This window comes from Triticum urartu, chromosome 4 (genome assembly GCF_003073215.2).
Source record: "Triticum urartu cultivar G1812 chromosome 4, Tu2.1, whole genome shotgun sequence".
Taxonomy (NCBI): Eukaryota; Viridiplantae; Streptophyta; class Magnoliopsida; order Poales; family Poaceae; genus Triticum; species Triticum urartu.
The window spans coordinates 52,155,971-52,165,531 of record NC_053025.1 but is presented as its reverse complement, the minus strand read 5'-3'; positions in this window follow the sequence as shown (position 1 = coordinate 52,165,531).

Genomic DNA, 9,561 nt, shown 5'->3' with positions numbered 1-9,561 from the left:
TCTGAAGAAGGCTAAGACTAGAATCAAGGAACTGGAGGAAGAACTCAAAGCTACACGTGAAGATTATGAAGAAGAAATTGAAGTACTGGTGGAGAAGAATGACGACCTGATCAAGAAGATTGGAATATTTATGGGAGGCCCGACACCAGTAGATGAAGACGAAGAACCCAAGGAGATTAGCCCGGAAGACTACATCATCATTGACGGCACCGACTCGGAACAAGATAGTAGCAATGATGACTATGTTGATGAAGCAGGAGCAGATATCATGGAGTCTACAACCGTAGAATATTTGTAATAGACCACCTCATCAGTAGTAGTAGTCCACCATGTAAATATAGTAGTCCGAGCACTTTTGCGATAGTTAGATCGATTTTATGCCCTTGTTTGTTTGACTGGAGTGAATTGTTTGCTTTTGCCTCATGTGCATATGGGTAGTGTTTTCTCTTTAGACCCCCTCTATTCTTACATCTCATCTCTTCTAAACCCTCAGATGCCTCCGAGACGTGACCCCGGATTTGCCTTTCCTCCGGAGCTCACCCAGTTGATCCAGCAGCAGAACACCCTGATGCAGTTGCTAGTTCAGAATCAGAATCAGGAGAACAACAACAACAACCCACCACCACCACCACCTGTTGACCACTTAGCCCGTTTTCTTAGGCTGAATCCGCTGGTGTTTTCCAGTAGCATCGAGCCGATTGTAGCAGATGATTGGCTCCGCAAGACAGCTAGGGAGTTGACCACAGCAGGATGCACAGATGCGGAGAAGGTGAAGTTTGCCGCACATCAGTTAGAAGGACCCGCAACATCTTGGTGGGAGAATTTCACAGCCACCTTCCCAGTCGACACTGTCACATGGGACCAGTTTCAGTAGGCTTTTCGTACTGCCCATGTTTCAGCAGGAGCAATGGATATGAAGAAACGTGAGTTTCGTAACTTGCGCCAAGGAGGACGGACAGTTGGCCAGTATGTGGAGGAGTTTAGTAAGCTAGCACGATATGCCCCAGATGACGTTGCTACGGATGCAGCTAAGCAGGAGAAATTCCTGGAAGGATTGAATGATGAGTTGAGTATGCAGTTGATGGTAGCCACCTTCAACAACTACCAGGAGTTGGTAGATCGTGCTCTTATGATTGAAGGGAAGCAGCAGCAAATTGAGAACCGCAAGAGGAAGTATGGACAAGGAAAGTATAATTCAGGAGCTCAGCAGAAGCCTCGCTTTACCCCTAGACCGGGAGGACATTTTCAGCATACCCATGGAGTAGGTAGCTCGCACAATCACAATGGCACCAAGAATGGTAATGGGAATGGAGGAATCAATGGCCATAACCGCAGCACCCCATCAACCCCATCCAAGAAGGACTTGAGCCACGTCACTTGCTATAAGTGTTCGAAGCCAGGACATTATGCAAATGAATGTCTTGAAGGCCAAGACGGCAATGGAAGCTCTGGAAAGAAGCCGAACCCTTTCAACATGGGACGGGTGAACCACGTTAATGTGGAGGAGGTTGAAGCTCAGCCCGATGCAGTAATAGGTAAGTTTTTGGTTAAGTCATTTACTGCACTCGTTCTTTTTGATACTGGTGCATCGCATTCATACATATCAAGGGGATTTGTGGATAAGTATAACCTACCAACCCAAGCCCTTAGGTCACCCATGTTAGTAACCTCGCCAGGAGCAGAGTATGTGGCAGTCTATGGTGTGATCGGTTACCATTAAGGATTGGTAACTATGTTTTTCCCTCAGACCTAATAGTATTGGAATCTCAAGGATTGGATGTGATATTAGGCATGGATTGGTTATCGAAGTATGAAGGGAATATTGAGTGTGCTAGTAAGTCAATTTTGCTTACCACACCAGAAGGGAGAAGGATCAAGTATGTATCCCGGCATGTGCCAAACAGGACACAAGTAAATTCCTTATCAGGAGTTGTGCAGGAGGAAGTACCAGTGGTAAAGGATTTTCCTGATGTATTTCCCGAAGAGTTGCCAGGCATGCCACCAGATAGAGACATTGAGTTTTTGATTGAGCTTTTGCCAGGCACTGGGCCAATATCGAAGCGACCATATAGGATGCCAGCAAAAGATTTGGTGGAAACTAAGAAGCAGATTAAGGAGTTACTGGATAAGGGATATATTCGCCCAAGTTCTTTGCCTTGGGGATCACCAGTACTTCTAGTAGAGAAGAAGGATGGATCGTTAAGGATGGTTGTTGACTATCGAGGATTGAATGAAGTAACAATCAAGAACAAGTACCCGCTACCAATGATCAATGATCTGTTTGATCGATTGCAAGGAGCTAAAGTGTTTTCCAAGATCGATTTGCGATCAGGATACCATCAGTTGAAGATTTGAGAACAGGATATTCCGAAGACAGCTTTCACCACAAGATATGGGCTGTATGAGTATACCGTTATGTCATTTGGACTGACTAACACGCCTGCCTATTTTATGAACATGATGAACAAAGTGTTTATGGAGTTTTTGGATAAGTTCGTCGTAGTGTTCATTGATGATATCCTGGTATATTCGAAGAATGAAGAGGAGCATAAGGAGCATCTGCGTTTGGTACTTGGAAAGCTCAGAGAACACCAATTATATGCCAAGTTCAGCAAATGTGAGTTTTGGTTGAAGGAAGTAGGATTCCTCGGACACGTTATATCCGGAGAAGGTATAGCAGTAGATCCCGCTAAAGTTGAAACCGTGACCAAGTGGGAAGCACCAACAACAGTTGGAGAGATCTGGAGTTTTCTTGGACTCACAGGATACTACCGTAGGTTTATTGAGAATTTCTCAAAGATCGCGAAGCCTATGACGGAGTTGCTGAAGAAGGATACTAAGTTCAAATGGACTGAGGAGTGTGAGGCTAGTTTCCAGAAGTTGAAGAAACGTTTGGTTACCTCACCAGTGTTGATTTTGCCAGATCAGACCAATGATTATGAGGTGTATTGCGACGCTTCACGCCGAGGACTTGGAGCAGTGCGTATGCAGGATGGAAGAGTTGTTTCGTATGCTTCACGACAACTGAAGCCCCACGAATTGAATTATGCTACGCATGATTTGGAGTTAGCAGCCGTAGTGCATGCATTGAAGACATGGAGACATTTCCTCATCGAAAATCATTGTGAGGTGTACACGGATCACAAGAGTTTGAAGTACATTTTCACACAGAAGGAGTTGAACCTCAGACAAAGAAGATGGTTGGAGCTCATCAAGGATTATGATATGAGATTGCATTATCATCCCGGGAAGGCTAATGTAGTAGCTGATGCATTAAGCCGCAAGAGCCATGTCAATACGTTAATGACAGGAGAAATACCCAAGGTGTTAGCAGAAAATCTTCGGGAACTATGTTTAGAAATAGTTCCGAGAGGCTATGTGGCAGCATTGGAGATTCAGTCAACTTTGATGGACAGAATCAGAGAAGCTCAGAAAACTGACAAAGAGATTGCTTCTATAAAGGAGAAAATGAGCCAAGGAAAAGCTAAAGGATTTCGTGAGGATGAGCACGACACCCTATGGTTTGAAGACCGTGTTTATGTACCCAATGACCCGGAGATCAGAAAGTTGATTCTGCAAGAGGCACATGATTCACCATATTCGATTCACCCAGGAAATACCAAGATGTATTTGGATTTGAAGGATATTTTCTGGTGGACCGGAATGAAGAAGGATATTGCGGAGTAAGTAGCAGTTTGTGACGTATGTCAGAGAGTAAAGGCAGAGCATCAGAAGCCAGCAGGATTGTTGCAACCATTGCCGATACCCGAATGGAAGTGGGATAAGTTAGGCATGGATTTTATCACGGGATTACCTAGGACTCGTTCAGGCTATGACTCGATTTGGGTCGTAGTTGATCGATTGACGAAGGTAGCTCATTTCATCCCAGTAAAGACCACTTACACCAGTGCTAAGTTGGCAAAGATATACATGACCAGGATCGTATGTTTTCATGGAGTTCCGAGGAGCATCGTATCAGATAGAGGAACCCAGTTTACCTCAAAGTTCTGGAAGCAGTTGCATGAGACTTTGGGTACTAGGCTAGAATTTAGTACAGCTTTTCATCCGCAGACAGATGGACAGACTGAGAGAGTCAATCAGATTTTGGAGGATATGCTGAGAGCTTGTGCGCTAGATTATGGATCTAGTTGGGACGATAATTTGCCATATGCAGAGTTCTCTTACAATAATAGCTATCAGACCAGTTTGAAGATGGCACCTTTCGAAGCTTTGTACGGAAGGAGGTGCAGGACACCGTTGTCATGGGACGAAGTTGGAGACCGCAGTTGTTTGGACCAGATCTGATTAAGGAGTCTGAACAGAAGGTGAAGTTGATTCGCGATAGGCTCAAGGTAGCCCAGTCCAGGCAGAAGAGCTACGCAGATTCTAAACGCAAGGAGACAGTTTACGAAGTCGGAGACAGAGCTTATCTTCGAGTATCCCCACTTCGAGGGATTAAGCGCTTTGGAGTTAAGGGGAAGTTAGCGCCATGATTTGTAGGACCATATCGAGTTTTGGAGCATATGGGAGAAGTGGCCTACAAGTTGGAATTGCCAGAAGAATTAACAGGAGTTCATGATGTGTTCCACGTTTCTCAGTTGAAGAAGTGTCACGCGGAGATGGCTGACATACCTTTGAGAGACACAGTGCCATTAGAAGCAATTCAGTTGGATAACAATTTGACCTATGAGGAGAAACCAGTAAAGATTCTTGAGTTTGCCAGCCGGGTTACTCGTAGCAAGGTTATCAAGTTTTGCAAAGTTCAGTGGAGCCACCACACGGAGGATGAAGCCACCTGGGAGCGAGAGGAAGATTTGCTCAAGGACCACCCTCACCTATTTTCTAGCCAACCCGAATCTCGAGGGCGAGATTCATCTTAAGGGGGGTAGGTTTGTAACATCCCAAATTTTCAATTTGGAATGTAATACATTAGATCATCATGCATATCATATTTTATTTTGCTTTTGGTTTTGATCCTAGAAAATCCTAAGCAACTCAAGGACCCACGGAGAGAGTTGGGGATTTCGTTATTTACATATTTGAGTTTTCTCAAATTATGTAAACAGGATCATTTGATTTTATTTATTTTATCATCAATTATTTCTATTACAAAAATATGAGAGAGGGAATAAAATGACTTTCCCAAAACATAGAAATATTGAGGATTTAATAAAAAATCAAATAAGTTTTATTTCGGAGTTTTTTGGTATTTTTAATTGAATTTAGGAAAAATGCGTGTTTTTCAAAGTTGTAGTTTAGGCCCAGATAAATGTACACTTTATCGGGCTTGATTTTAGAAACCCGGCAAAATTTATTTCGTGATTTTTGGAGTCGGTTTAGTATTTCTTTTTATTTTTCTTCCGAGCGGAATTATTTTAAAAAAAACGCGGAACCGACTGGGCCGTACTCGGCCAGGACACCGCCAGCCGAGGCTTTATAAGCCGCCGCCCCGGCCCGAGAGAGCCCAGCCGCCAGCCCCGAAACCCTAACCCTAGCTAGCCGCTGCCGCCACCGGAGCCGCGCGCCGCCCGAGGTTCGCCGCCGCCTCGACTTTCGTGTCTTTAAAAAAAATTCTGTTCGCCGTTTTTCTTTTTCATCGGATTTTCTGCGGTTATTTTCTGATCGCGATTTCTGATCCGATTTTTGTTTTAGTATAACTTTTCGCTCGTTTATCGGAATCAGGCGATTCAAGCGCCTGGAGTTTCGTCTCGAAACCCTCTTTCTGAATAATCAACTTAAACATGTTTTTGCTACTGTAAAATTTGCCCTAGATCCAAATTACTAGAACGAAGTTGTTTTCTTTCGCCGTTTGACTTCTTTTGCTTCGTTCGATTTGATTCTTTTTGCAAACCAGGGTTCTTAAGTTGAACTTTCTGGTTAGATCTCTATTTGAGTTTTACCTGTGCATTAGATGAGTACTTATTGTATGCTTGTTGTTTGTCTGCGATAGAATACCCGGAGTGCGCCGCCTGTTACTTCGAATCTCTAGGTTTCGCGGATCATCAGCAAGGCAAGTAACACTTTGATCATACCTTTTTCTACAACCCAGTTTTATTGCATTAGATCAATCTTCACACATTGCACGATTATGATCTAATTAAACTGTGGGATGGGAAGTAGATGAGATAGTACCTATTACCTGTTTATTATCAAACCTTTGGGAGTTACTTCTACGTTTGCTTATTATGCCATGCTATGCTAGTAGACGTGGATTGGGTGAGTGAAATCCATGACAGTTGTGAGATTGTTAATTAATGGTTTATCTAAGGTGGCAACCTAAACACACATCTGGGTGGATTGAGGCACCTGGGTATCCCAGGACTTGCCTGTTTTTTTATTTTGGACCGCCACCCAGGCTCAAAGGGATCATGAGATTATTCATACTAGAAACTTCCTTGTGCAGCCACAAGCCATTATGGGCTCTGGCATAGTTGATTAAGTTGTGCGAACTCTTACATTGGTAGACTAGCAGATGTAGGGGATGTAGGTGGTACGGTCTACCCGATCGTAAGGTGCTAGCGCTTCTGAAAGACTATGTCTCGGTCATCCGTCTTCTCAAACACCCTGTAGTGCGTGAAACCAAACGGAGGCGATCGAGTCTTGTGGGAAAAAGTGCGCAAACCTCTGCAGAGTGTAATAAACTAATCATGGTTAGCCGTGTCCCCGGTTATGGACATCTTGAGTATCTAGTACCTGGATTATCATGTGAATCTCAACATGTTACTCAAAAAAAATTAATTTTGTTGGGTTTGTTTAATGATGTTACTTAATTGGGATTGAGAATGCTGTCAACCATTCTCAATGTTTAACAACCACCATGATAGTAATTAAAATTATTCCTTTGAAGTAGGGAAAAATTGGCTTTACGCAAAAACTGTAACCATAGAGCTTTCCACCAGCCAAATATGCATATAGTATAGCTGTTGCATTCCATTACTCTCTATGTGTTATCTTGCCAGCATATTCCATGTGCTGACCCGTTTTCGGGCTGCAACGTTAATGTTGCAGACTTTTCAGACGACGATTGAGGAGTTTTAGGTCGTGGTTCTATACTCAGTGATGCCGTTGGAGTTGATGGACTCACTTATCTTCCAAGCCTTCCGCTGTTAATGTTATTAGATGGCCTTAAGCCATATTTATTGTACTAAGTTCTCATTTGAGACACTCGATGTAATAAGTGTGTGATTGCTACTCTGCTATAAACCCTTCGAGTACTGTGTGGTGTCAGCATTACTGATCCAGGGATGACACCGGAGCACAGAGATCGGACTGTTTGAGGTCTGGTCGCTACAGAAGCACACAGCATAGTAAACAACCAACACATAAACATGACATGATGCACAATCAAGTATGATGCATGTCCGGTTTAATTATGCATGGCATGGCAAAGTGCAAACAACACTACAAGTTAAGTGGAGCTCAATATGCAACGGGTTGCATATTGACGGAACACCACATCAATTATTTAGTTCTCTCTCGTTTATGTACCCCAACAATATTAAATGTTGATTAACATGGAAAGGGGTGAAGCACAACAAAACTACCTATCTAGGCAAGTTTAAAAGAGGCCGGAACAACAAAACAACAAGTCCGGAAACTCCTCATATGCATATTATAGATTTGGTACTGTTCTACCCTAAACACAATTTTAGAATTGTTAAGCATGCAAAATGAAGCCACCATGTTAAACTAGGCAGAATTCTACCCTATTTACATATAAAGTTTATTTAAAATGGAGCTACGGTTATTTAGTTATGAATTAAAGCATTTTGACATGGCATAGAGGCAAATTATATGCAAACAACATTTTAAACATCTCAAACATAGATGAAAGTGGCAAATTATTAATCTACACAAAATTCTAAGCAAGTTTCATATATAACTTATTTTAATCCGATGCATGGTTTGTGAGATATTAAATGCATGAACTCTAGGGACTATTCTGCAAAACTGCGTTCTCTGGAAAAAATAACTAAATTCGCCAGGCAGAGAAAAAAAATGAAACGGGCTGAAACTGGAGGGGCTGGGAGCGCTGCTCACAGTGGGCCTTCGAGGCCTTTGGCGCAGTGAGAAAGGCGCTGGGCCTGAGAGGAGGCCACGGTTGACCTTAGCGCCGAAGCGACCCGGAGCGCGGTTGCGGCCCAGGCGCGCAAGAGGCACGCCGGCCTAGAGCTGGGCTTAGCATGGTGTGACGCTGAGGTCAACGCGCGTCTGGACGAGTGGACGTTGCAGAGGTTTGCAGGCGCGCTTCTCTCCCTTGCTCGAACAAAACAGAGGAAGAAGGCGCGGCGGCTGCGGGTCTTGGGCGCGGGAGGTCGATCCAGACCGGATCGAGGCGAGCTGGGCCTTGGCGCGGATCTGGCTCAAGGGGAAGGAAGCAGGTCGACGAAGTAGAGGATCGAGCGGGCCGCGCTTCGCCTTGGAGCAGGACGACGGCGGTGGCCTAGCGCGTCTCTGGCGAGGTTCAGTGCGCGGGATGGCCGGGGAGGCGGATCCGCAGCGGTGGAGGTCGGGGACGACCCATTCTGGCCGAAGGCGAGACCATGGGCGGTGCTGGCAGTTCCTGACAATGTCGGGGTTGCTGGTCGGGGCTCGGCATCGGAGGTTCATGCTTCGGGTGCCCCTGGCGGCTCGCTGGTTCGAGTCCCTGAAGACAGAGAGGGAGAGATCATGAGAGGGAGGAGACCGCAACGGGGAAAAAGAAAAAGAGAAGGGGCGCGAGGTAGAGAGGAAATTTGCTCCGGCGAGCTAGCATATAGAGGAGGCAGGGATCAGGCGCTGGATCGGGGTCGGGGAACTCCTCACTCTCGGGAACGAGAGGAGCGGGAGGCTGTGTGCTGGTTGGTGGGACACGAAAGGCGAGGAAGATCAGGAGTGGCTGGTCGGTGGATGGATGCATCGGGAGGATCCCAAGGTGGGAGAGGAGTGGCGGCGGGGAGAAGGATTGGATGGGACAGCCCTCCTAGGATCTAGGGTTAGACTAGTTATATAGTGAGTGGGTTAGATTAGGGGCGATCACGTCCCTCCGATCGTAATCGGGCGGTCGAGAAAAATAGACTAAGAAGTCCAATAAATAAAATGGAGATGTTTTGTAGATGTTTGGGGATGATCCGGATCCAACGGTGATGATTGCCCGGGTCGGGTTCGGGACAATTTCGGACGCGCACGTGAGGGGTTCGATGCACTGTGCAGAGGGGGTTTCGGACCGTGCGGTCGCATCGGACAACTCCGGAAGCGAAGAGGGGAAGGAGGATGGACTAGGTGGGCTGTGGCGAGACTGCGAGGGGGAGAAGAGAGAGAGAGGGCCCGGCATCTGTTTCCGGAGACCGAAAACGTCCGACGTTAGACCGACTATAATGTCGCTATAGTTATCTGTTGGGCTATCAAACGAACTCCGAATGCGATGAAACTTGGCAGGCGGTCTATCTACACTATAATAAGACCACACACCAACTCTCATCCCATTCCGAGAACATTTTCCGGCCACTTATAAAATAATATTTCGGACATGCCGCGGGCATGTGCAAGTGTGTCTGGGCTCAGGACGGACAACGGAAGGAA